We start from the raw sequence: 25614 nt of genomic DNA, 5'->3' as shown, positions 1-25614 counted from the left end.
TATGGCACATGGGCATAATATGAGATGATTGAATGCACATGAGAAGTGAAGTACACGAGCCACTGTGTGACGATGATGATGATGATGATGATGATGATGATGATGAAAGTGAGCGTCAGAGATGTTAGTGGTCCCTCTTTATGTTCTATGTGATGATTATCAGTTTCATTAGGTAAGACTTCATTATCCAGAAATGTGTGTTTCTGATGAAGGCATCATGTAAATTGTGATATACATGAACTTGAGTGTAGTCATGTGTACACGGTGACTTGAACTGGGTCTGTCTCACCTATAAAGAGCCTCTGTGTGGCTGCTCTCCTCGTTTACGGCCATACCACTCTGAACACGCCCGATCTCGTCTGATCTGGGAAGCTAAGCAGTGTCGGGCCAGGTTAGTACTTGGATGGGAGACCGCCTGGGAATACCCGGTGCCGTAAGCATTTTGGCCCTCTGAGCAGCAGGCCTCACCTGGTCTTCCTCCCTCATGTTTCACTCCCTCTGTCAACACGCAATTTCCCTCGGGAGAATAAAGTTGTATCTTATCTTATCTGAAATGTTAGTGTTCTTCTGATGAAGGCATCATGTAAATTGTGATATACATGAACTTGAGTGTAGTCATGTGTACACGGTGACTTGAACTGGGTCTGTCTCACCTATAAAGAGCCTCTGTGTGGCTGCTCTCATCGTTTACGGCCAAACCACTCTGAACATGCCTGATCTCGTCTGATCTCGGAAGCTAAGCAGTGTCGGGCCAGGTTCGTACTTGGATGAGAGACCGCCTAGGAATACCAGGTGCCGTAAGCATTTTGGCCCTCTGAGCAGCAGGCCTCACCTGGTCCTCCTCCCTCATGTTTCACTCCCTCTGTCAACACCCAATGTCCCTCGGGAGAATAAAGTTGTATCTTATCTTATCTTATATGAAAGCATACATTCAGAAAATGAGTATGGCACATGGGCATAATATGAGATGATTGAATGCACATGAGAAGTGTAGTACACGAGCCACTGTGTGACGATGATGATGATGATGATGATGATGATGATGATGAAAGTGAGCGTCAGAGATGTTAGTGGTCCCTCTTTATGTTCTATGTGATGATTATCAGTTTCATTAGGTAAGACTTCATTATCCAGAAATGTGTGTTTCTGATGAAGGCATCATGTAAATTGTGATATACATGAACTTGAGTGTAGTCATGTGTACACGGTGACTTGAACTGGGTCTGTCTCACCTATAAAGAGCCTCTGTGTGGCTGCTCTCCTCGTTTACGGCCATACCACTCTGAACACGCCCGATCTCGTCTGATCTGGGAAGCTAAGCAGTGTCGGGCCAGGTTAGTACTTGGATGGGAGACCGCCTGGGAATACCCGGTGCCGTAAGCATTTTGGCCCTCTGAGCAGCAGGCCTCACCTGGTCTTCCTCCCTCATGTTTCACTCCCTCTGTCAACACGCAATTTCCCTCGGGAGAATAAAGTTGTATCTTATCTTATCTGAAATGTTAGTGTTCTTCTGATGAAGGCATCATGTAAATTGTGATATACATGAACTTGAGTGTAGTCATGTGTACACGGTGACTTGAACTGGGTCTGTCTCACCTATAAAGAGCCTCTGTGTGGCTGCTCTCATCGTTTACGGCCATACCACTCTGAACACGCCTGATCTCGTCTGATCTCGGAAGCTAAGCAGCGTCGGGCCAGGTTAGTACTTGGATGGGAGACCGCCTGGGAATACCCGGTGCCGTAAGCATTTTGGCCCTCTGAGCAGCAGGCCTCACCTGGTCCTCCTCCCTCATGTTTCACTCCCTCTGTGAACAACCAATGTCCCTCGGGAGAATAAAGTGGTATCTTATCTTATCTTATATGAAAGCATACATTCAGAAAATGAGTATTGCACATGGGCATAATATGAGATGATTGAATGCACATGGGGAGTGAAGTACAGGAGCCACTGTGTGACGATGATGATGATGATGATGATGATGGTGATGAGGATAAAAGTGAGCGTCAGAGATGTAAGTGGTCCCTCTGTATGTTCTATGTGATGATTATCAGTTTCATTAGGTAAGACTTTATTATCCAGAAATGTGTGTTTCTGATGAAGGCATCATGTAAATTGTGATATACATGAACTTGAGTGTAGTCATGTGTACACGGTGACTTGAACTGGGTCTGTCTCACCTATAAAGAGCCTCTGTGTGGCTGCTCTCCTCGTTTACGGCCATACCACTCTGAACACGCCCGATCTCGTCTGATCTCGGAAGCTAATCAGCGTCGGGCCAGGTTAGTACTTGGATGGGAGACCGCCTGGGAATACCCGGTGCCGTAAGCATTTTGGCCCTCTGACCAGCAGGCCTCACCTGGTCCTCCTCCCTCATGTTTCACTCCCTCTGTGAACACGCAATTTCCCTCGGGAGAATAAAGTTGTATCTTATCTTATCTTATATGAAAGCATACATTCAGAAAATGAGTATGGCACATGGGCATAATATGAGATGATTGAATGCACATGAGAAGTGAAGTACACGAGCCACTGTGTGACGATGATGATGATGATGATGATGATGATGATGATGAAAGTGAGCGTCAGAGATGTTAGTGGTCCCTCTTTATGTTCTATGTGATGATTATCAGTTTCATTAGGTAAGACTTCATTATCCAGAAATGTGTGTTTCTGATGAAGGCATCATGTAAATTGTGATATACATGAACTTGAGTGTAGTCATGTGTACACGGTGACTTGAACTGGGTCTGTCTCACCTATAAAGAGCCTCTGTGTGGCTGCTCTCCTCGTTTAAGGCCGTACCACTCTGAACACGCACAATCTCGGATGCTAAGCAGCGTCGGGCCAGGTTAGTACTTGGATGGGAGACCGCCTGGGAATACCCGGTGCCGTAAGCATTTTGGCCCTCTGAGCAGCAGGCCTCACCTGGTCCTCCTCCCTCATGTTTCACTCCCTCTGAGAACACGCAATTTCCCTCGGGAGAATAAAGTTGTATCTTATCTTATCAGAAATGTTAGTGTTCTTCTGATGAAGGCATCATGTAAATTGTGATATACATGAACTTGAGTGTAGTCATGTGTACACGGTGACTTGAACTGGGTCTGTCTCACCTATAAAGAGCCTCTGTGTGGCTGCTTTCCTCGTTTACGGCCATACCACTCTGAACACGCCCGGTCTCGTCTGATCTCGGAAGCTAATCAGCGTCGGGCCAGGTTAGTACTTGGATGGGAGACCACCTGGGAATACCCGGTGCCGTAAGCATTTTGGCCCTCTGAGCAGCAGGCCTCACCTGGTCCTCCTCCCTCATGTTTCACTCCCTCTGTCAACACGCAATTTCCCTCGGGAGAATAAAGTTGTATCTTATCTTATCTGAAATGTTAGTGTTCTTCTGATGAAGGCATCATGTAAATTGTGATATACATGAACTTGAGTGTAGTCATGTGTACACGGTGACTTGAACTGGGTCTGTCTCACCTATAAAGAGCCTCTGTGTGGCTGCTCTCCTCGTTTACGGCCATACCACTCTGAACACGCCCGGTCTCGTCTGATCTCGGAAGCTAATCAGCGTCGGGCCAGGTTAGTACTTTGATGGGAGACCGCCTGGGAATACCCGGTGCCGTAAGCATTTTGGCCCTCTGAGCAGCAGGCCTCACCTGGTCCTCCTCCCTCATGTTTCACTCCCTTTGTCAACAACCAATGTCCCTCGGGAGAATAAAGTTGTATCTTATCTTATCTTATATGAAAGCATACATTCAGAAAATGAGTATTGCACATGGGCATAATATGAGATGATTGAATGCACATGGGGAGTAAAGTACAGGAGCCACTGTGTGACGATGATGATGATGATGATGATGATGATGATGAGGATAAAAGTGAGCGTCAGAGATGTAAGTGGTCCCTCTGTATGTTCTATGTGATGATTATCAGTTTCATTAGGTAAGACTTTATTATCCAGAAATGTGTGTTTCTGATGAATGCATCATGTAAATTGTGATATACATGAACTTGAGTGTAGTCATGTGTACACGGTGACTTGAACTGGGTCTGTCTCACCTATAAAGAGCCTCTGTGTGGCTGCTCTCCCCGTTTACGGACATACCACTCTGAACACGCCCGATCTCGTCTGATCTCGGAAGCTAATCAGCGTCGGGCCAGGTTAGTACTTGGATGGGAGACAGCCTGGGAATACCCGGTGCAGTAAGCATTTTGGCCCTCTGAGCCGCAGGCCTCACCTGGTCCTCCTCGTTTCACTCCCTCTGTGAACACGCAATTTCCCTCGGGAGAATAAAGTTGTATCTTATCTTATCAGAAATGTTAGTGTTCTTCTGATGAAGGCATCATGTAAATTGTGATATACATTAACTTGAGTGTAGTCATGTGTACACGGTGACTTGAACTGGGTCTGTCTCACCTATAAAGAGCCTCTGTGTGGCTGCTCTCCTCGTTTACGGCCATACCACTCTGAACACGCCCGATCTCGTCTGATCTCGGAAGCTAATCGGCGTCGGGCCAGGTTAGTACTTGGATGGGAGACCGCCTGGGAATACCCGGTGCCGTAAGCATTTTGGCCCTCTGAGCAGCAGGCCTCACCTGGTCCTCCTCCCTCATGTTTCACTCCCTCTGTGAACACGCAATTTCCCTCGGGAGAATAAAGTTGTATCTTATCTTATCTGAAATGTTAGTGTTTTTCTGATGAAGGCATCATGTAAATTGGGATATACATGAACTTGAGTGTAGTCATGCGTACACGGTGACTTGAACTGGGTCTGTCTCACCTATAAAGAGCCTCTGTGTGGCTGCTCTCCTCGTTTACGGCCATACCACTCTGAACACGCCCGATCTCTTCTGATCTCGGAAGCTAATCAGCGTCGGGCCAGGTTAGTACTTAGATGGGAGACCGCTTGGGAATACCCGGTGCCGTAAGCATTTTGGCCCTCTGAGCAGCAGGCCTCACCTGGTCCTCCTCCCTCATGTTACACTCCCTCTGTCAACACGCAATTTCCCTCGGGAGAATAAAGTTGTATCTTATCTTATCTTATATGAAAGCATACATTCAGAAAATGAGTATTGCACATGGGCATAATATGAGAAGATTGAATGCACATGAGAAGTGAAGTACACGAGCCACTGTGTGACGATGATGATGATGATGATGATGATGATGATGATGAAAGTGCGCAGCATCCAGGCAGAAATGCCATCAATGTGTGTAAATTTGTGGCAAATTGGGGAATATTGAAAATTTTCTAAAAATGTTGACCCGGGTCATCAATTTTTGAAACTGAAGAAAACTTTAAAAGCCAATATCTGTGACAAGGAAGGAGATAGAGAGCTAAAATTGCAGACGCAGCATCCAGGCAGAAATGCCATCAATGTGTGTAAATTTGGGGCAAATTGGGGAATATTGAAAATTTTCTAAAAATGTGGTCATCGATTTTTGAAACTGGAGATACTTGAAAAGCCCATATCTGTGACAAGGAAGGAGATAGAGAGCTAAAATTTCAGACGCAGCATCCAGGCAGAAATGCCATCAATGTGTGTAAATTGGGGCAAATTGGGGAATATTGAAAATTTTGGAAAAAAGTTGACACCCGGGTCATCGATTTTTGAAACTGGAGAAAACTTTAAAAGCCCATATCTGTGACAAGGAAGGAGATAGAGAGCTAAAATTTCAGACGCAGCATCCAGACAGAAATGCCATCAATTTGTGTAAATTTGGGGCAAATTGGGGAATATTGAAAATTTTCTAAAAATGTTGACCCGCGGGTCATCGATTCTTGAAACTAGAGAAAACTTGAAAAGCCCATATCTGTGAAAAGGAAGGAGATAGAGGCTTCTGTGTTCTTCTGATGAAGGCATCATGTAAATTGTGATATACATGAACTTGAGTGTAGTCATGTGTACACGGTGACTTGAACTGGGTCTGTCTCACCTATAAAGAGCCTCTGTGTGGCTGCGCTCCTCGTTTACGGCCATACCACTCTGAACACGGAAGTAAGAGGAGGTGTGTGTGAGCTCCAGGCGTGCGTGTATTTTGACTGATCCTGTGCGGCAATTTTGATTTTGAGTTTAAACTGTGGCGTTTCTTTAAGCCCAGATTTTTCGTTTCTTTGATAGCTCGGTTTTTGGAGCCACCCCCAGCAGTTTTGACTGTCTGGGGGACACTTTAAGTTATTTGTTTGTTTGGTTTGTGTTTTCCTGATGGAAAATAGTTTATACTGTGCTCCAAGTATGGTGAGAACCAGAGGAAAGGGAGCCAGAGTCGCTGCACCGGGCCCGGACCGGACGGCCGAGGCAAACGAGCCGATGGTGAAAGACGATCGGGCGTACAGGACCGTGGACGGTCAGAATATGACGGGAGAAATGGAGGACACACGTGCGGTGACAGCTCCTGACGTAGCCGAAAATGCGGAAGGAGGAAGAGGGCAGGAGAGAGAAATCATCAGAGAGGAAGAGATACGGATTATTAAGGATAAAGCTGAAGAGTTTCAGCAAAATTTAACGCTCGCGCTGGAGCTGATTGGAGAAGATAAAGTGACCGCAATGGAGCTGATCCAGGCAATACAAGACACTTGTGGGAAAATCATCGCCTGCCGGTACACGGGCAGAAATAAATATGAGATCACAATGAATCACCCGAAGGGGAAAGAAAGACTATTGGACGGCATAAAAATTGGACAGACCGCGATCATGTCCAAGGAGTTATGTAATGATGAGCTGGTGGTCTCGTTTCTGGGGCTGCCGGCGTATATCACGGACAGCGTCATTCTGGGCAAGCTGAACAGCTGGGGAGTGAGTGCAGTATCCCCGATCATCAGGAGAATGTGGCCGGGAACTAGAATTGCTGACGGAACAAGATACGTGAAAGTTAAATTCACGGAGACGGTCCAATCACTTCCATATTCGACCAAGTTTGAGACGGCTTTTGGAGCAGAGTTCTTCAGAGTTTTGCACGACAAACAGGTGAAAGTGTGCAGACAGTGCATACAGACTGGTCATATCCTGAGGGACTGTCCAGATTTCCTTTGTAGAAAATGTGGAGAGCAGGGGCACTATGCAAGGGAGTGCATGGGCAGAGGGAACAAATGCCAGAGCTGCAAAAAGGAGAGCAGCAGATGTGTTTGTGAGGACGTTGATCATGCTCCAGGGACGGGAGGAAAGCAACGTGAGGAGCAGGAAGAATCGAGAGAGAATATCTCTGAGAGGGAGGAGACCGAGAAGGATCGTGCGGAGGGGGAAGCGGAGAAAGGAAGAGACATACTGGAGTCGGACGGAGAGCAAGGAATGGAGGTGAGAGGATCGACAGCTGAGGTGCCGGGACATGGAGACGCAGCAGAGGGGCAGAGTGTGGATACATCGGAGAGAAAGGAGAGGAAGGTGAAAATTGTTCAACTTCAGCGGCCCCCAGAATCAGACTCAGAGATATGCTTGACGGGGTCTCAAGAGTCGGGGAACTCGGAGTCTGATATGGACCTCGGAAACAGCCAGGAGCTGGGGAAGAGAAGACTGCAATGGATGCTGAAGACAAGGGGATCAAAAAGAGGAAAAAGTAAGACGTGAACTGTAGCATAAAGATGATGGGCCTGATTTATCTCTATGTATTTACAATGTTAAAAATACTATCGCAAAACACAAACGGCTTAAGATGTATTAACAAGATGAGAGATGTTTTAAGGGTGGATACTTTTGACATCCTCTGTGTACAACAGACTAGGTGGACAAGGGAGTGGAGAAGCTATCTGAGGGATACATGGGCTGGAAAAGTGTGGGCAAACAACGGTGTAAATGGACGAGCCGGAGTCGCTATTTTTGCGAAAGGAGATAAGATCCAAAATGTTAAGGAAATAGTGAAGGATGATGAGGGAAGGGTGATCGGTATTGAATTTATTTACAGGAATGTGCTTTACAAACTTTTGAATATTTATGCACCGAATGAGGACAACAAGCGTGGAATTTTCTTTGATCAACTAAAACCGCATTTGGGAGGGAACATTTGTGTAGTGGGGGATTTTAACTGTGCACTTACGAGGTTGGATATATCAAGCAACAATACATACAAAAGTGATATAAGTAGGAAATCGCTAAATGAGCTTTTTGACTATTTCAACCTGGTAGATCTGTGGAGGGTGCGCAATATGGGAGAAAGGGGCTTTTCCAGACGACAGACGGTTCTGGGGAAACTTAAACAGTCCAGGATTGACTTATGTCTATTAGCATCTGGGCTGGAAAAAAAGATTTCAAAATGCTGGTATGAGTTCACAGGGTTTAGCGATCATGCAAGGTTATGGGTGGAGCTGGGGGAGAAAGAGCACAAAGGTGGAGGGTTATGGTGTTTAAATAACAGTGTTTTGCTGGATGGAAAATATAGGGAGAAAGTTGAAAATCTACTGAAAGAAAGAAAAAGAGAACTCGGGGGGGGTTGCATAAATATGGGGGAGTGGTGGGAGGAGGTGAAATTGCACATCAAAAAAGTGACAATAAACTATTGTAAAAATAAAATGGAGAAGGAAAGAAGGACTGAGTATAGTTTAAGAGACCAGATTAATAAAGAGCTGGAAAGGTCGATTGCAGAGGAAAACTTCAACAATCTAAAATATCTCATGCTGAGAAAACAATTAGATGAGCTTGAGAAGAAACGGAGCAGAGGGGCAGCTATCAGATCAAGGATGAAGGATATTTTAGAAGGGGAAAAGAATACAAGTTTCTTTTTAGGGCTTGAAAAAAGACAGCAAAAGAAAGCTCATCTGCAAAACCTGAAAAATGAAGAGGGTAAGACAATGGAGAAGACAGGGGAAATGCTGGAGGTGGCTCATAAACATTTTAAAAAACTTTTTTCAAAGATGGAGGTAAACTCTACAGACCACAGTGTTTTTGAAGGGATAGAAAAAAAATTAGGGGAAGAGGACAGAGCAGACTGTGATAAAAACATAACAGAGGAAGAATTGGAAAGAGCAATAAATGGTTTGAATAAGAACAAAAGTCCAGGGCTGGATGGGTTATCGGGGGAATTTTACATCACCTTTAAACAGGTGATAAAGCCAATTCTCCTGAGAATCTTTCAATGCATGGAGCGGGAGGGGAAAGCATCTGGGGACTTCTTCACGGGGCTAATCCGAGTGGTGTATAAGAATAAGGGTGACAAAGGGGATTTGGGGAATTATAGGCCAATTAGTCTGCTAAATACAGATTATAAAATACTGGCTAAAATCCTGGCAAACAGATTGAAGGAGGTGATAGGCACAGTGGTGAATCCCTGTCAGTGTTATGGTGTGGTAGGGAGAGACATTAGTGACATCATCTTATCGATCCAGGACATCTTTGACAAAATGAATCAGAAGGGAGGGCTGTACATAGGGGTTGATTTAGAGAAGGCGTTTGATAGGGTGGATCATGATTTTTTGTTTAAAACACTGGGAAAGATGGGTTTCGGGGAAGGTTTCACTAAATGGATTAGGTTAATATATAGGAATGCCATCAGTAGGGTGAAAATAAACGGGAGGTTAACTGAGAGCTTCGCTCTGGAGAGGTCAATCAGGCAAGGATGCCCGCTTTCAGCTATGTTATACTCCATAGCGGCAGAACCCTTGTCTGCCCTCATTAGGAGGGACCCAGGGATTTTGGGGATTGAAATGGAAGATAAAACGGACACGAAAATCTACCAGTACGCAGATGACATAAGTATTACGGTTAGGGATGAGAGGAGTGTAGACAGGGTGCTGCAGCATGTAGAGTGCTATGAGAGGGCATCTGGGGCCAAAATCAATGGGGAAAAAACCGAGCTAATGGGCTTTGGTGATGGTTTCGATTGTGTAAATAAATGGAATTTTGTAAAGAGAAATGAAATGGTGAAGGTTTTGGGTGTATACGTAGGTAAGAATCGAGATGCAGCAACAAAACAAACGTGGGGTGAAATAGAGGGAAAAATCAAAATGCGATTGGATTTCTGGTCCGGGAGGAAATTGAATCTAAGGGGTAAAGTGATAGTAACTAACGCCCTCCTCCTGTCCAAGTGTCAGTATGCGCTAAGAGTCTGTGAAATGCCGGACAGGGTAATAGGAAAGCTGAATGACATGATGAGTGCTTTCATCTGGAATAAAAAACAGCATTTGATAGCCAGGAAGGTGCTCATCAATGGGCAGAAGGAGGGCGGTTTGAAATTGGTGGACCTGAAAAGTAAAAAGCTTAGTGCACGGATTCGACTGTTAGGGAAATTTATGGGAAACGCAAAGATTTACGCGTGGCAGAAGTGCCTCGACTCTTGCCTACAGGGGTGGGATAATAGAGGAGTGTTTAATCTATGTAGGGAAACGGAGCAAAGGGAAAGAGCACAGGTTGATGCATTTACAGGGGAAATACTTGAAGCGTGGAATATTTTACTGGGGGATTTAAAGTTTAGATGTGAGACTGCGGAGCAGGTGTTACACCAACCAGTTTTCAGAAATCCGGCAATAAGGTGTCAGGGGAAGGTATTTTCAGGGAGGTACTTGGAGGAACTAGGTTTAAATCAGGTGAAGCACTTTATCCAAAGAGGTGGTGGATTTCTGCAGGAGGAAGTAATCCAGGAGGTCAGGGGAAGATTAGGGAAAGTGAGACCAATAGAGATCAAAAGACTATGCCAGAGAATTTTAGAGGGGTTACCTCGTAGCTGGGTGGCGCTGGTGAAGGGGAGGAGGGCAGAGAAGGCTCTGGAGTTGGTCAGTTTCTCCCTCATCCAAGGAGGGAAAGAGCATGACATACGATCAGTTAACTCCAAGATACTATATAGAGTGTTTTTGGGAAAGGAAAAGAAGAAAGCGGCAGCTGAGGAAGTATGGCTAAGGCAGTTCCATGGGCTTCAGAGGGAGCACATTTGGTCAGATCTAAATGTGAAGTTCATTTCATCAGAGTGCTTTGATACAAATTTCAGGCTCAGACACAATAGAATATTTGTCAATTTGGTGCTAAACCAGATAAATAGACTCAACAGCAAGGTTTGTGATATATGTGAGGTGGAAGTGGAGACATTTAGGCACTTTATTTTTGAATGTAAGGAGTTAAAAGTGTTTTTTGAGAAACTGGACCAATGCTTTCAAAAATGTAGAGTCACAATCACGGAAAAGGAAAAATGGGAGAGGTTTTTTCTATTTGGGTATAAGGAAAGGAAAGCAGGGGTGAACAAATGGCTTATCAATTACATTCTGAGTTATGCCAAACATGTCATCAGACTTCGGAGAAACTATTCACATTTCGAGGACAAAAAAGTGAACATCTGGAGATTTTTCTGTAACTTTATGAAAAGGAATGTGAGTCTGCTGTGGGATGGTGGGGACAAGACTTTCAAACAAAAGGTGCTGGAAGATAACTGTCTATTTGTGTGTGGAAATCAGGGTGGGGTGCAAATGTCAATAGGTCAAGGGTGAGGGGTGATGGGTGAAGGAAAAAAAAAGAAAAAAAAAAAAGATGTGATGAATGGTGTTATGGATTGTTGGAAATAATTTGATTTGATTTGAAATGACTTGTATTTACTTGTGTAAAATGTATTTGTAAAAATATTTATTTTTTTGATAATAAAAGAAAAAAAAAAAAACACGCCTGATCTCGTCTGATCTCGGAAGCTAAGCAGCGTCGGGCCAGGTTCGTACTTGGATGAGAGACCGCCTAGGAATACCCGGTGCCGTAAGCATTTTGGCCCTCTGAGCAGCAGGCCTCACCTGGTCCTCCTCCCTCATGTTTCACTCCCTCTGTCAACACCCAATGTCCCTCGGGAGAATAAAGTTGTATCTTATCTTATCTTATATGAAAGCATACATTCAGAAAATGAGTATGGCACATGGGCATAATATGAGATGATTGAATGCACATGAGAAGTGAAGTACACGAGCCACTGTGTGACGATGATGATGATGATGATGATGATGATGATGATGAAAGTGAGCGTCAGAGATGTTAGTGGTCCCTCTTTATGTTCTATGTGATGATTATCAGTTTCATTAGGTAAGACTTCATTATCCAGAAATGTGTGTTTCTGATGAAGGCATCATGTAAATTGTGATATACATGAACTTGAGTGTAGTCATGTGTACACGGTGACTTGAACTGGGTCTGTCTCACCTATAAAGAGCCTCTGTGTGGCTGCTCTCCTCGTTTACGGCCATACCACTCTGAACACACCCGATCTCGTCTGATCTGGGAAGCTAAGCAGTGTCGGGCCAGGTTAGTACTTGGATGGGAGACCGCCTGGGAATACCCGGTGCCGTAAGCATTTTGGCCCTCTGAGCAGCAGGCCTCACCTGGTCTTCCTCCCTCATGTTTCACTCCCTCTGTCAACACGCAATTTCCCTCGGGAGAATAAAGTTGTATCTTATCTTATCTGAAATGTTAGTGTTCTTCTGATGAAGGCATCATGTAAATTGTGATATACATGAACTTGAGTGTAGTCATGTGTACACGGTGACTTGAACTGGGTCTGTCTCACCTATAAAGAGCCTCTGTGTGGCTGCTCTCCTCGTTTACGGCCATACCACTCTGAACACGCCTGATCTCTTCTGATCTCGGAAGCTAAGCAGCGTCGGGCCAGGTTAGTACTTGGATGGGAGACCGCCTGGGAATACCCGGTGCCGTAAGCATTTTGGCCCTCTGAGCAGCAGGCCTCACCTGGTCCTCCTCCCTCATGTTTCACTCCCTCTGTGAACAACCAATGTCCCTCGGGAGAATAAAGTGGTATCTTATCTTATCTTATATGAAAGCATACATTCAGAAAATGACTATTGCACATGGGCATAATATGAGATGATTGAATGCACATGGGGAGTGAAGTACAGGAGCCACTGTGTGACGATGATGATGATGATGATGATGATGATGATGAGGATAAAAGTGAGCGTCAGAGATGTAAGTGGTCCCTCTTTATGTTCTATGTGATGATTATCAGTTTCATTAGGTAAGACTTCATTATCCAGAAATGTGTGTTTCTGATGAAGGCATCATGTAAATTGTGATATACATGAACTTGAGTGTAGTCATGTGTACACGGTGACTTGAACTGGGTCTGTCTCACCTATAAAGAGCCTCTGTGTGGCTGCTCTCCTCGTTTACGGCCATACCACTCTGAACACGCCCGATCTCGTCTGATCTGGGAAGCTAAGCAGTGTCGGGCCAGGTTAGTACTTGGATGGGAGACCGCCTGGGAATACCCGGTGCCGTAAGCATTTTGGCCCTCTGAGCAGCAGGCCTCACCTGGTCTTCCTCCCTCATGTTTCACTCCCTCTGTCAACACGCAATTTCCCTCGGGAGAATAAAGTTGTATCTTATCTTATCTGAAATGTTAGTGTTCTTCTGATGAAGGCATCATGTAAATTGTGATATACATGAACTTGAGTGTAGTCATGTGTACACGGTGACTTGAACTGGGTCTGTCTCACCTATAAAGAGCCTCTGTGTGGCTGCTCTCCTCGTTTACGGCCATACCACTCTGAACAAGCCTGATCTCTTCTGATCTCGGAAGCTAAGCAGCGTCGGGCCAGGTTAGTACTTGGATGGGAGACCGCCTGGGAATACCCGGTGCCGTAAGCATTTTGGCCCTCTGAGCAGCAGGCCTCACCTGGTCCTCCTCCCTCATGTTTCACTCCCTCTGTGAACAACCAATGTCCCTCGGGAGAATAAAGTGGTATCTTATCTTATCTTATATGAAAGCATACATTCAGAAAATGACTATTGCACATGGGCATAATATGAGATGATTGAATGCACATGGGGAGTGAAGTACAGGAGCCACTGTGTGACGATGATGATGATGATGATGATGATGATGATGAGGATGAAAGTGAGCGTCAGAGATGTAAGTGGTCCCTCTTTATGTTCTATGTGATGATTATCAGTTTCATTAGGTAAGACTTCATTATCCAGAAATGTGTGTTTCTGATGAAGGCATCATGTAAATTGTGATATACATGAACTTGAGTGTAGTCATGTGTACACGGTGACTTGAACTGGGTCTGTCTCACCTATAAAGAGCCTCTGTGTGGCTGCTCTCCTCGTTTACGGCCATACCACTCTGAACACGCCCGATCTCGTCTGATCTGGGAAGCTAAGCAGTGTCGGGCCAGGTTAGTACTTGGATGGGAGACCGCCTGGGAATACCCGGTGCCGTAAGCATTTTGGCCCTCTGAGCAGCAGGCCTCACCTAGTCTTCCTCCCTCATGTTTCACTCCCTCTGTCAACAAGCAATTTCCCTCGGGAGAATAAAGTTGTATCTTATCTTATCTGAAATGTTAGTGTTCTTCTGATGAAGGCATCATGTAAATTGTGATATACATGAACTTGAGTGTAGTCATGTGTACACGGTGACTTGAACTGGGTCTGTCTCACCTATAAAGAGCCTCTGTGTGGCTGCTCTCATCGTTTACGGCCATACCACTCTGAACACGCCTGATCTCTTCTGATCTCGGAAGCTAAGCAGCGTCGGGCCAGGTTAGTACTTGGATGGGAGACCGCCTGGGAATACCCGGTGCCGTAAGCATTTTGGCCCTCTGAGCAGCAGGCCTCACCTGGTCCTCCTCCCTCATGTTTCACTCCCTCTGTGAACAACCAATGTCCCTCGGGAGAATAAAGTGGTATCTTATCTTATCTTATATGAAAGCATACATTCAGAAAATGAGTATTGCACATGGGCATAATATGAGATGATTGAATGCACATGGGGAGTGAAGTACAGGAGCCACTGTGTGACGATGATGATGATGATGATGATGATGATGATGATGATGAGGATAAAAGTGAGCGTCAGAGATGTAAGTGGTCCCTCTGTATGTTCTATGTGATGATTATCAGTTTCATTAGGTAAGACTTTATTATCCAGAAATGTGTGTTTCTGATGAAGGCATCATGTAAATTGTGATATACATGAACTTGAGTGTAGTCATGTGTACACGGTGACTTGAACTGGGTCTGTCTCACCTATAAAGAGCCTCTGTGTGGCTGCTCTCCTCGTTTACGGCCATACCACTCTGAACACGCCCGATCTCGTCTGATCTCGGAAGCTAATCAGCGTCGGGCCAGGTTAGTACTTGTATGGGAGACCGCCTGGGAATACCCGGTGCCGTAAGCATTTTGGCCCTCTGACCAGCAGGCCTCACCTGGTCCTCCTCCCTCATGTTTCACTCCCTCTGTGAACACGCAATTTCCCTCGGGAGAATAAAGTTGTATCTTATCTTATCTGAAATGTTAGTGTTTTTCTGTTGAAGGCATCATGTAAATTGGGATATACATGAACTTGAGTGTAGTCATGCGTACACGGTGACTTGAACTGGGTCTGTCTCACCTATAAAGAGCCTCTGTGTGGCTGCTCTCCTCGTTTACGGCCATACCACTCTGAACACGCCTGATCTCGTCTGATCTTGTGAAGCTAAGCAGCGTCGGGCCAGGTTAGTACTTGGATGGGAGACTGCCCAGGAATACCCGGTGCTGTAAGCATTTTGGCCCTCTGAGCAGCAGGCCTCACCTGGTCCTCCTCCCTCATGTTTCACTCACTCTGTGAACACGCAAGTTCCCTCGGGAGAATGAAGTTGTATCTTATCTTATCTTATATGAAAGCATACATTCAGAAAATGAGTATTGCACATGGGCATAATATGAGAAGATTGAATGCACATGAGAAGTGAAGTACACGAGCCACTGTGTGATGATGATGATGATGATGATGATGATGATGATGAAAGTGAGGGTCAGAGATGTTAGTGGTCCCTCTTTATGTTCTATGTGATGATTATCAGTTACATTAGGTAAGACTTCATTATCCAGAAATGTGTGTTTCTGATGAAGGCATCATGTAAATTGTGATATACATGAACTTGAGTGTAGTCATGTGTACACGGTGACTTGAACTGGGTCTGTCTCACCTATAAAGAGCCTCTGTGTGGCTGCTCTCCTCGTTTAAGGCCGTACCACTCTGAACACGCACAATCTCGGATGCTAAGCAGCGTCGGGCCAGGTTAGTACTTGGATGGGAGACCGCCTGGGAATACCCGGTGCCGTAAGCATTTTGGCCCTCTGAGCAGCAGGCCTCACCTGGTCCTCCTCCCTCATGTTTCACTCCCTCTGTCAACACGCAATTTCCCTCGGGAGAATAAAGTTGTATCTTATCTTTTCTGAAATGTTAGTGTTCTTCTGATGAAGGCATCATGTAAATCGTGATATACATGAACTTGAGTGTAGTCATGTGTACACGGTGACTTGAACTGGGTCCGTCTCACCTATAAAGAGCCTCTGTGTGGCTGCTCTCCTCGTTTACGGCCATACCAATCTGAACATGCCCGATCTCGTCTGATCGCGGAAGCTAAGCAGCGTCGGGCCAGGTTAGTACTTGGATGGGAGACCGCCTGGGAATACCCGGTGCCGTAAGCATTTTGGCCCTCTGAGCAGCAGGCCTCACCTGGTCCTCCTCCCTCATGTTGCACTCCCTCTGTCAACACGCAATTTCCCTCGGGAGAATAAAGTTGTATCTTATCTTATTTTATATGAAAGCATACATTCAGAAAATGAGTATTGCACATGGGCATAATATGAGAAGATTGAATGCACATGAGAAGTGAAGTACACGAGCCACTGTTTGACAATGATGATGATGATGATGAAAGTGAGCATCAGAGATGTTAGTGGTCCCTCTTTATGTTCTATGTTATGTCAGACGAGATCGTGCATGTTATATTGATATATGGACAAATAAAGGTTGTTGACTCTCAAAAAAAAAAAAAGGAACAAGGGAAAGAAATCAAAGACAATATGGTCGTAACAGTGTAAACACATGGTAATATACAATGATTGTGATTGTGTGATTGTGGAATATTTAAATAAATAGACAACGCAACTAATGAATCCGATGGTTCTGAATAACCTAACATAACAGAATATAGGAAACAAATAGTAATGGCAATGTCACGAGCTGCTGTTGATTTGCTAATGTTTATAAGTTATGACAGTAGCAATGCTGTACTGTACATTGGATTTTGTAATTTGATTACTTGCTCATTTCATAATGGACTGGTCTGAAAGAGCCTTGTTGACTTGCATCTGACCCTGGGAGTCGATCTGTTCTATTTGTTTGTTCTTGGCTTGTGCTGCTCCAAGATTCTGGCAAACTATTTAATAACATTTTGCTTTTATGAAAGCACACATTCAGAAAATGAGTATTGCACATGGTCATAATATGAGAAGGTTGAATGCACATGAGAAGTGAAGTACACGAGCCACTGTGTGACGAAGATGATGATGATGATGATGATGATGATGATGATGATGAAAGTGAGCGTCAGAGATGTTAGTGGTCCCTCTTTATGTTCTATGTGATGATTATCAGTTTCATTAGGTAAGACTTCATTATCCAGAAATGTGTGTTTCTGATGAAGGCATCATGTAAATTGTGATATACATGAACTTGAGTGTAGTCATGTGTACACGGTGACTTGAACTGGGTCTGTCTCACCTATAAAGAGCCTCTGTGTGGCTGCTCTCCTCGTTTACGGCCATACCACTCTGAACACGCCCGATCTCGTCTGATCTCGGAAGCTAAGCAGCGTCGGGCCAGGTTAGCACTTGGATGGGAGACCGCCTGGGAATACCTGGTGCAGTAAGCATTTTGGCCCTCTGAGCAGCAGGCCTCACCTGGTCCTCCTCCCTCATGTTTCACTCCCTCTGAGAACACGCAATTTCCCTCGGGAGAATAAAGTTGTATCTTATCTTATCAGAAATGTTAGTGTTCTTCTGATGAAGGCATCATGTAAATTGTGATTTACATGAACTTGAGTGTAGTCATGTGTACACGGTGACTTGAACTGGGTCTGTCTCACCTATAAAGAGCCTCTGTGTGGCTGCTCTCCTCGTTTACGGCCATACCACTCTGAACACGCCCGGTCTCGTCTGATCTCGGAAGCTAATCAGCGTCGGGCCAGGTTAGTACTTGGATGGGAGACCGCCTCGGAATACCCGGTGCCGTAAGCATTTTGGCCCTCTGAGCAGCAGGCCTCACCTGGTCCTCCTCCCTCATGTTTCACTCCCTCTGTCAACACGCAATTTCCCTCGGGAGAATAAAGTTGTATCTTATCTTATCTGAAATGTTAGTGTTCTTCTGATGAAGGCATCATGTAAATTGTGATATACATGAACTTGAGTGTAGTCATGCGTACACGGTGACTTGAACTGGGTCTGTCTCACCTATAAAGAGCCTCTGTGTGGCTGCTCTCCTCGTTTACGGCCATACCACTCTGAACACGCCTGATCTCGTCTGATCTCGGAAGCTAAGCAGCGTCGGGCCAGGTTAGTACTTGGATGGGAGACCGCCTGGGAATACCTGCTGCCGTAAGCATTTTGGCCCTCTGAGCAGCAGGCCTCACCTGGTCCTCCTCCCTCATGTTTCACTCCCTTTGTCAACAACCAATGTCCCTCGGGAGAATAAAGTGGTATCTTATCTTATCTTATATGAAAGCATACATTCAGAAAATGAGTATTGCACATGGGCATAATATGAGATGATTGAATGCACATGGGGAGTAAAGTACAGGAGCCACTGTGTGACGATGATGATGATGATGATGAGGATAAAAGTGAGCGTCAGAGATGTAAGTGGTCCCTCTGTATGTTCTATGTGATGATTATCAGTTTCATTAGGTAAGACTTTATTATCCAGAAATGTGTGTTTCTGATGAAGGCATCATGTAAATTGTGATATACATGAACTTGAGTGTAGTCATGTGTACACGGTGACTTGAACTGGGTCTGTCTCACCTATAAAGAGCCTCTGTGTGGCTGCTCTCCTCGTTTACGGACATACCACTCTGAACACGCCCGCTCTCGTCTGATCTCGGAAGCTAATCAGCGTCGGGCCAGGTTAGTACTTGGATGGGAGACAGCCTGGGAATACCCGGTGCAGTAAGCATTTTGGCCCTCTGAGCCGCAGGCCTCACCTGGTCCTCCTCGTTTCACTCCCTCTATGAACACGCAATTTCCCTCGGGAGAATAAAGTTGTATCTTATCTTATCAGAAATGTTAGTGTTCTTCTGATGAAGGCATCATGTAAATTGTGATATACATGAACTTGAGTGTAGTCATGTGTACACGGTGACTTGAACTGGGTCTGTCTCACCTATAAAGAGCCTCTGTGTGGCTGCTCTCCTCGTTTACGGCCATACCACTCTGAACATGCCCGATCTCGTCTGATCTCGGAAGCTAATCAGCGTCGGGCCAGGTTAGTACTTGGATGGGAGACCGCCTGGGAATACCCGGTGCCGTAAGCATTTTGGCCCTCTGAGCAGCAGGCCTCACCTGGTCCTCCTCCCTCATGTTTCACTCCCTCTGTGAACACGCAATTTCCCTCGGGAGAATAAAGTTGTATCTTATCTTATCTGAAATGTTAGTGTTTTTCTGATGAAGGCATCATGTAAATTGGGATATACATGAACTTGAGTGTAGTCATGCGTACACGGTGACTTGAACTGGGTCTGTCTCACCTATAAAGAGCCTCTGTGTGGCTGCTCTCCTCGTTTACGGCCATACCACTCTGAACACGCCCGATCTCTTCTGATCTCGGAAGCTAATCAGCGTCGGGCCAGGTTAGTACTTAGATGGGAGACCGCTTGGGAATACCCGGTGCCGTAAGCATTTTGGCCCTCTGAGCAGCAGGCCTCACCTGGTCCTCCTCCCTCATGTTACACTCCCTCTGTCAACACGCAATTTCCCTCGGGAGAATAAAGTTGTATCTTATCTTATCTTATATGAAAGCATACATTCAGAAAATGAGTATTGCACATGGGCATAATATGAGATGATTGAATGCACATGAGGAGTGAAGTACACGAGCCACTGTGTGACGATGATGATGATGATGATGATGATGATGATGATGAAAGTGCGCAGCATCCAGGCAGAAATGCCATCAATGTGTGTAAATTTTTGGGCAAATTGGGGAATATTGAAAATTTTCTAAAAATGTTGACCAGGGTCATCAATTTTTGAAACTGGAGAAAACTTGAAAAGCCCATATCTGTGACAAGGAAGGAGATAGAGAGCTACAATTTCAGACGCAGCATCCAGGCAGAAATGCCATCAATGTGTGTAAATTTGGGGCAAATTGGGGAATATTGAAAATTTTCTAAAAATGTTGACCAGGGTCATCAATTTTTGAAACTGGAGAAAACTTGAAAAGCCCATATCTGTGACAAGGAAGGAGATAGAGAGCTACAATTTCAGACGCAGCATCCAGGCAGAAATGCCATCAATGTGTGTAAATTTGGGGCAAATTGGGGAATATTGAAAATTTTCTAAAAATGTTGACCAGGGTCATCAATTTTTGAAACTGGAGAAAACTTGAAAAGCCCATATCTGTGACAAGGAAGGAGATAGAGAGCTAAAATTTCAGACGCAGCATCCAGGCAGAAATGCCATCAATGTGTGTAAATTTGGGGCAAATTGGGGAATATTGAAAATTTTCTATCTGTGACAAGGAAGGAGATAGAGAGCTAACATTTCAGGCGCAGCATCCAGGCAGAAATGCCATCAATGTGTGTAAATTTGGGGCAAATTGGGGAATATTGAAAATTTTCTAAAAATGTTGACCCGGGTCATCAATTTTTGAAACTGGAGAAAACTTGAAAAGCCCATATCTGTGACAAGGAAGGAGATAGAGAGCTACAATTTCAGACGCAGCATCCAGACAGAAATGCCATCAATTTGTGTAAATTTGGGACAAATTGGGGAATATTGAAAATTTTCTAAAAATGTTGACCCGCGGGTCATTGGATTCTTGTAACTAGAGAAAACTTGAAAAGCCGATATCTGTGACAAGGAAGGAGATAGAGAGCTACAATTTCAGACGCAGCATCCAGGCAGAAATGCCATCAATTTGTGTAAATTTGGGACAAATTGGGGAATACTGAAAATTTTCTAAAAATGTTGACCCGGGTCATCGATTTTTGAAACTGGAGAAAACTTGAAAAGCCCATATCTGTGACAAGGAAGGAGATAGAGAGCTAAAATTTCAGACGTTGCATCCAGACAGAAATGCCATCAATTTGTGTAAATTTGGGGCAAATTGGGGAATATTGAAAATTTTGGAAAAATGGTGACCCCCGGGTCATCGATTATTGAAACTGGAGAAAACTTGAAAAGCCCATATCTGTGACAAGGAAGGAGATAGAGAGCTACAATTTCAGACGCAGCATCCAGACAGAAATGCCATCAATTTGTGTAAATTTGGGACAAATTGGGGAATATTGAAAATTTTCTAAAAATGTTGACCCGGGTCATCGATTTTTGAAACTGGAGAAAACTTGAAAAGCCCATATCTGTGACAAGGAAGGAGATAGAGAGCTAAAATTTCAGACGTTGCATCCAGACAGAAATGCCATCAATTTGTGTAAATTTGGGGCAAATTGGGGAATATTGAAAATTTTCTAAAAATGTTGACCCCCGGGTCATCAATTTTTGAAACTGGAGAAAACTTGAAAAGCCCATATCTGTGACAAGGAAGGAGATCGAGAGCTACAATTTCAGACGCAGCATCCAGGCAGAAATGCCATCAATGGGTGTAAATTTGGGGCAAATTTGGGAATATTGAAAATTTTCCAAAAAAATGTTGACCCGGGTCATCAATTTTTGAAACTGGAGAAAACTTGAAAAGCCCATATCTGTGACAAGGAAGGAGATAGAGAGCTAAAATTTCAGACGCATTATCCAGACAGAAATGCCATCAATTTGTGTAAATTTGGGGCAAATTGGGGAATATTGAAAATTTTCTAAAAATGTTGACCCCCGGGTCATCAATTTTTGAAACTAGAGAAAACTTGAAAAGCCCATGTCTGTGACAAGGAAGGAGATAGAGAGCTAAAATTTCAGACGCAGCATCCAGGCAGAAATGCCATCAATGTGTGTAAATTTGGGGCAAATTGGGGAATATTGAAAATTTTCTAAAAAGGTTGACCCGCGGGTCATCGATTCTTGAAACTAGAGAAAACTTGAAAAGCCCATATCTGTGACAAGGAAGGAGATAGAGAGCTACAATTTCAGACGCAGCATCCAGGCAGAAATGCCATCAATGTGTGAAAATTTGGGGCAAATTGGGGAATATTGAAAATTTTGGAAAAAAATGTTGACCCGGGTCATCAATTTTTGAAACTGGAGAAAACTTGAAAAGCCCATATCTGTGACAAGGAAGGAGATAGAGAGCTAAAATTTCAGACGCAGCATCCAGACAGAAATGCCATCAATTTGTGTAAATTTGGGGCAAATTGGGGAATATTGAACATTTTCTAAAAATGTTGACCCGGGTCATCAATTTTTGAAACTGGAGAAAACTTGAAAAGCCCATATCTGTGACAAGGAAGGAGATCGAGAGCTACAATTTCAGACGCAGCATCCAGGCAGAAATGCCATCAATTTGTGTAAATTTGGGGCAAATTTGGGAATATTGAAAATTTTCTAAAAAGGTTGACCCGGGTCATCAATTTTTGAAACTGGAGAAAACTTGAAAAGCCCATATCTGTGACAAGGAAGGAGATAGAGAGCTAAAATTTCAGACGCAGCATCCAGACAGAAATGCCTTCAATGTGTGTAAATTTGGGACAAATTGGGGAATATTGAAAATTTTCTAAAAATGTTGACCCGCCAGTCATCGATTCTTGAAACTAGAGAAAACTTGAAAAGCCCATATCTGTGACAAGGAAGGAGATAGAGAGCTACAATTTCAGACGCAGCATCCAGGCAGAAATGCCATCAATGTGTGTAAATTTGGGGCAAATTGGGGAATATTGAAAATTTTCTAAAAATGTTGACCCGCGGGTCATCGATTTTTGAAACTAGAGAAAACTTGAAAAGCCCATATCTGTGACAAGGAAGGAGATAGAGAGCTACAATTTCAGACGCAGCATCCAGGCAGAAATGCCATCAATGTGTGTAAATTTGGGACGAATTGGGGAATATTGAAAATTTTGGAAAAATGGTGACCCCCGGGTCATCGATTTTTGAAACTGGAGAAAACTTGAAAAGCCCATATCTGTGACAAGGAAGGAGATAGAGAGCTAAAATTTCAGACGCAGCATCCAGACAGAAATGCCATCAATTTGTGTAAATTTGGGGCAAATTGGGGAATATTGAAAATTTTCTAAAAATGTTGACCCGCGGGTCATCGATTCTTGTAACTAGAGAAAACTTGAAAAGCCCATATCTGTGACAAGGAAGGAGATAGAGAGCTAAAATTTCAGACGCAGCATCCAGACAGAAATGCCATCAATGGGTGTAAATTTCGGGCAAATTGGGGAATATTGAAAATTTTGGAGAAAAGTTGACCCCCGGGTCATCGATTTTTGAAACTGGAGAAAACTTGAAAAGCCCATATCTGTGACAAGGAAGGAGATAGAGAGCTAAAATTTCAGACGCAGCATCCAGACAGAAATGCCATCAATGTGTGTAAATTTGGGGCAAATTGGGGAATATTGAAAATTTTCGAAAAAGGTTGACCCGCGGGTCATCGATTCTTGAAACTAGAGAAAACATGAAAAGCCCATATCTGTGACAAGGAAGGAGATAGAGAGCTACAATTTCAGACGCAGCATCCAGGCAGAAATGCCATCAATGTGTGTAAATTTGGGGCAAATTGGGGAATATTGAAAATTCTCTAAAAATGTTGACCCGCGGGTCATCGATTCTTGAAACTAGAGAAAACTTGAAAAGCCCATATCTGTGACAAGGAAGGAGATAGAGAGCTAAAATTTCAGACGCAGCATCCAGACAGAAATGCCATCAATTTGTGTAAATTTGGGGCAAATTGGGGAATATTGAAAATTTTCTAAAAATGTTGACCCGGGTCATCAATTTTTGAAACTGGAGAAAACTTGAAAAGCCCATATCTGTGACAAGGAAGGAGATAGAGAGCTAAAATTTCAGACGCAGCATCCAGACAGAAATGCCATCAATGTGTGTAAATTTGGGGCAAATTGGGGAATATTGAAAATTTTCGAAAAAGGTTGACCCGCGGGTCATCGATTCTTGAAACTAGAGAAAACTTGAAAAGCCCATATCTGTGACAAGGAAGGAGATAGAGAGCTACAATTTCAGACGCAGCATCCAGGCAGAAATGCCATCAATGTGTGTAAATTTGGGGCAAATTGGGGAATATTGAAAATTTTCTAAAAATGTTGACCCGGGTCATCGATTTTTGAAACTGGAGAAAACTTGAAAAGCCCATATCTGTGACAAGGAAGGAGATAGAGAGCTAAAATTTCAGACGCAGCATCCAGGCAGAAATGCCATCAATGTGTGTAAATTTGGGACAAATTGGGGAATATTGAAAATTTTCTAAAAATGTTGACCCGCGAGTCATCGATTCTTGAAACTAGAGAAAATTTGAAAAGCCCATATCTGTGACAAGGAAGGAGATAGAGAGCTAAAATTTCAGACGCAGCATCCAGACAGAAATGCCATCAATTTGTGTAAATTTGGGGCAAATTGGGGAATATTGAAAATTTTCTAAAAATGTTGACCCGGGTCATCAATTTTTGAAACTGGAGAAAACTTGAAAAGCCCATATCTGTGACAAGGAAGGAGAAAGAGAGCTAAAATTTCAGACGCAGCATCCAGACAGAAATGCCATCAATGTGTGTAAATTTGGGGCAAATTGGGGAATATTGAAAATTTTCGAAAAAGGTTGACCCGCGGGTCATCGATTCTTGAAACTAGAGAAAACATGAAAAGCCCATATCTGTGACAAGGAAGGAGATAGAGAGCTACAATTTCAGACGCAGCATCCAGGCAGAAATGCCATCAATGTGTGTAAATTTGGGGCAAATTGGGGAATATTGAAAATTCTCTAAAAATGTTGACCCGCGGGTCATCGATTCTTGAAACTAGAGAAAACTTGAAAAGCCCATATCTGTGACAAGGAAGGAGATAGAGAGCTAAAATTTCAGACGCAGCATCCAGACAGAAATGCCATCAATTTGTGTAAATTTGGGGCAAATTGGGGAATATTGAAAATTTTCTAAAAATGTTGACCCGGGTCATCAATTTTTGAAACTGGAGAAAACTTGAAAAGCCCATATCTGTGACAAGGAAGGAGATAGAGAGCTAAAATTTCAGACGCAGCATCCAGACAGAAATGCCATCAATGTGTGTAAATTTGGGGCAAATTGGGGAATATTGAAAATTTTCGAAAAAGGTTGACCCGCGGGTCATCGATTCTTGAAACTAGAGAAAACTTGAAAAGCCCATATCTGTGACAAGGAAGGAGATAGAGAGCTACAATTTCAGACGCAGCATCCAGACAGAAATGCCATCAATTTGTGTAAATTTGGGGCAAATTGGGGAATATTGAAAATTTTCTAAAAATGTTGACCCGCGGGTCATCGATTCTTGTAACTAGAGAAAACTTGAAAAGCCCATATCTGTGACAAGGAAGGAGATAGAGAGCTAAAATTTCAGACGCAGCATCCAGGCAGAAATGCCATCAATGGGTGTAAATTTCGGGCAAATTGGGGAATATTGAAAATTTTGGAGAAAAGTTGACCCCCGGGTCATCGATTTTTGAAACTGGAGAAAACTTGAAAAGCCCATATCTGTGACAAGGAAGGAGATAGAGAGCTAAAATTTCA

At 43.8% G+C, this 25614-nt stretch overlaps 21 non-coding genes and 4 pseudogenes across 21 annotated transcripts; all 25 read left to right on the top strand.

Annotated features, from left to right (window-relative positions):
- Positions 1–321: 321 nt before the first annotated feature.
- Positions 322–440, top strand: LOC142993680 (5S ribosomal RNA). Its single transcript, XR_012961198.1, has one exon. It is a non-coding gene; the product is annotated as a 5S ribosomal RNA (ribosomal RNA).
- A 245-nt stretch (positions 441–685) lies between these two features.
- LOC142993789 (5S ribosomal RNA) lies at positions 686–804 on the top strand (annotated as a pseudogene).
- Positions 805–1264: 460 nt separating this feature from the next.
- Positions 1265–1383, top strand: LOC142993679 (5S ribosomal RNA). Its single transcript, XR_012961197.1, has one exon. It is a non-coding gene; the product is annotated as a 5S ribosomal RNA (ribosomal RNA).
- Positions 1384–1628: 245 nt separating this feature from the next.
- On the top strand, positions 1629–1747 carry LOC142993793 (5S ribosomal RNA). The gene has a single exon (XR_012961293.1). It is a non-coding gene; the product is annotated as a 5S ribosomal RNA (ribosomal RNA).
- A 463-nt stretch (positions 1748–2210) lies between these two features.
- On the top strand, positions 2211–2329 carry LOC142993852 (5S ribosomal RNA). The gene has a single exon (XR_012961312.1). It is a non-coding gene; the product is annotated as a 5S ribosomal RNA (ribosomal RNA).
- Positions 2330–3143: 814 nt separating this feature from the next.
- Positions 3144–3262, top strand: LOC142993648 (5S ribosomal RNA). The gene has a single exon (XR_012961167.1). It is a non-coding gene; the product is annotated as a 5S ribosomal RNA (ribosomal RNA).
- Positions 3263–3507: 245 nt separating this feature from the next.
- On the top strand, positions 3508–3626 carry LOC142993698 (5S ribosomal RNA). Its single transcript, XR_012961215.1, has one exon. It is a non-coding gene; the product is annotated as a 5S ribosomal RNA (ribosomal RNA).
- Positions 3627–4089: 463 nt separating this feature from the next.
- On the top strand, positions 4090–4208 carry LOC142993805 (5S ribosomal RNA; annotated as a pseudogene).
- A 239-nt stretch (positions 4209–4447) lies between these two features.
- Positions 4448–4566, top strand: LOC142993619 (5S ribosomal RNA). The gene has a single exon (XR_012961140.1). It is a non-coding gene; the product is annotated as a 5S ribosomal RNA (ribosomal RNA).
- Positions 4567–4811: 245 nt separating this feature from the next.
- On the top strand, positions 4812–4930 carry LOC142993695 (5S ribosomal RNA). The gene has a single exon (XR_012961212.1). It is a non-coding gene; the product is annotated as a 5S ribosomal RNA (ribosomal RNA).
- A 7196-nt stretch (positions 4931–12126) lies between these two features.
- Positions 12127–12245, top strand: LOC142993623 (5S ribosomal RNA). Its single transcript, XR_012961144.1, has one exon. It is a non-coding gene; the product is annotated as a 5S ribosomal RNA (ribosomal RNA).
- A 245-nt stretch (positions 12246–12490) lies between these two features.
- LOC142993614 (5S ribosomal RNA) lies at positions 12491–12609 on the top strand. Its single transcript, XR_012961136.1, has one exon. It is a non-coding gene; the product is annotated as a 5S ribosomal RNA (ribosomal RNA).
- A 463-nt stretch (positions 12610–13072) lies between these two features.
- On the top strand, positions 13073–13191 carry LOC142993677 (5S ribosomal RNA). Its single transcript, XR_012961195.1, has one exon. It is a non-coding gene; the product is annotated as a 5S ribosomal RNA (ribosomal RNA).
- A 245-nt stretch (positions 13192–13436) lies between these two features.
- On the top strand, positions 13437–13555 carry LOC142993715 (5S ribosomal RNA). Its single transcript, XR_012961232.1, has one exon. It is a non-coding gene; the product is annotated as a 5S ribosomal RNA (ribosomal RNA).
- A 463-nt stretch (positions 13556–14018) lies between these two features.
- Positions 14019–14137, top strand: LOC142993676 (5S ribosomal RNA). The gene has a single exon (XR_012961194.1). It is a non-coding gene; the product is annotated as a 5S ribosomal RNA (ribosomal RNA).
- Positions 14138–14382: 245 nt separating this feature from the next.
- On the top strand, positions 14383–14501 carry LOC142993613 (5S ribosomal RNA). Its single transcript, XR_012961135.1, has one exon. It is a non-coding gene; the product is annotated as a 5S ribosomal RNA (ribosomal RNA).
- A 469-nt stretch (positions 14502–14970) lies between these two features.
- Positions 14971–15089, top strand: LOC142993651 (5S ribosomal RNA). Its single transcript, XR_012961170.1, has one exon. It is a non-coding gene; the product is annotated as a 5S ribosomal RNA (ribosomal RNA).
- A 245-nt stretch (positions 15090–15334) lies between these two features.
- On the top strand, positions 15335–15454 carry LOC142993814 (5S ribosomal RNA; annotated as a pseudogene).
- Positions 15455–16265: 811 nt separating this feature from the next.
- On the top strand, positions 16266–16384 carry LOC142993764 (5S ribosomal RNA). The gene has a single exon (XR_012961280.1). It is a non-coding gene; the product is annotated as a 5S ribosomal RNA (ribosomal RNA).
- Positions 16385–17494: 1110 nt separating this feature from the next.
- On the top strand, positions 17495–17613 carry LOC142993744 (5S ribosomal RNA). The gene has a single exon (XR_012961261.1). It is a non-coding gene; the product is annotated as a 5S ribosomal RNA (ribosomal RNA).
- Positions 17614–17858: 245 nt separating this feature from the next.
- Positions 17859–17977, top strand: LOC142993734 (5S ribosomal RNA). The gene has a single exon (XR_012961251.1). It is a non-coding gene; the product is annotated as a 5S ribosomal RNA (ribosomal RNA).
- A 245-nt stretch (positions 17978–18222) lies between these two features.
- On the top strand, positions 18223–18341 carry LOC142993714 (5S ribosomal RNA). Its single transcript, XR_012961231.1, has one exon. It is a non-coding gene; the product is annotated as a 5S ribosomal RNA (ribosomal RNA).
- A 451-nt stretch (positions 18342–18792) lies between these two features.
- On the top strand, positions 18793–18911 carry LOC142993827 (5S ribosomal RNA; annotated as a pseudogene).
- Positions 18912–19150: 239 nt separating this feature from the next.
- On the top strand, positions 19151–19269 carry LOC142993642 (5S ribosomal RNA). Its single transcript, XR_012961162.1, has one exon. It is a non-coding gene; the product is annotated as a 5S ribosomal RNA (ribosomal RNA).
- A 245-nt stretch (positions 19270–19514) lies between these two features.
- On the top strand, positions 19515–19633 carry LOC142993694 (5S ribosomal RNA). The gene has a single exon (XR_012961211.1). It is a non-coding gene; the product is annotated as a 5S ribosomal RNA (ribosomal RNA).
- The last annotated feature ends 5981 nt before the right edge of the window (positions 19634–25614 follow it).

The sequence above is a fragment of the Genypterus blacodes genome, unplaced genomic scaffold (genome assembly GCF_046128005.1).
Source record: "Genypterus blacodes isolate CSIRO-AG114 ecotype Tasmania unplaced genomic scaffold, CSIRO-AGI_Gbla_v1 ptg000028l_1, whole genome shotgun sequence".
Taxonomy (NCBI): domain Eukaryota; kingdom Metazoa; phylum Chordata; class Actinopteri; order Ophidiiformes; family Ophidiidae; genus Genypterus; species Genypterus blacodes.
Note: the sequence above shows the minus strand (reverse complement) of the source record. Positions and strands in the feature narration are given on the sequence as shown.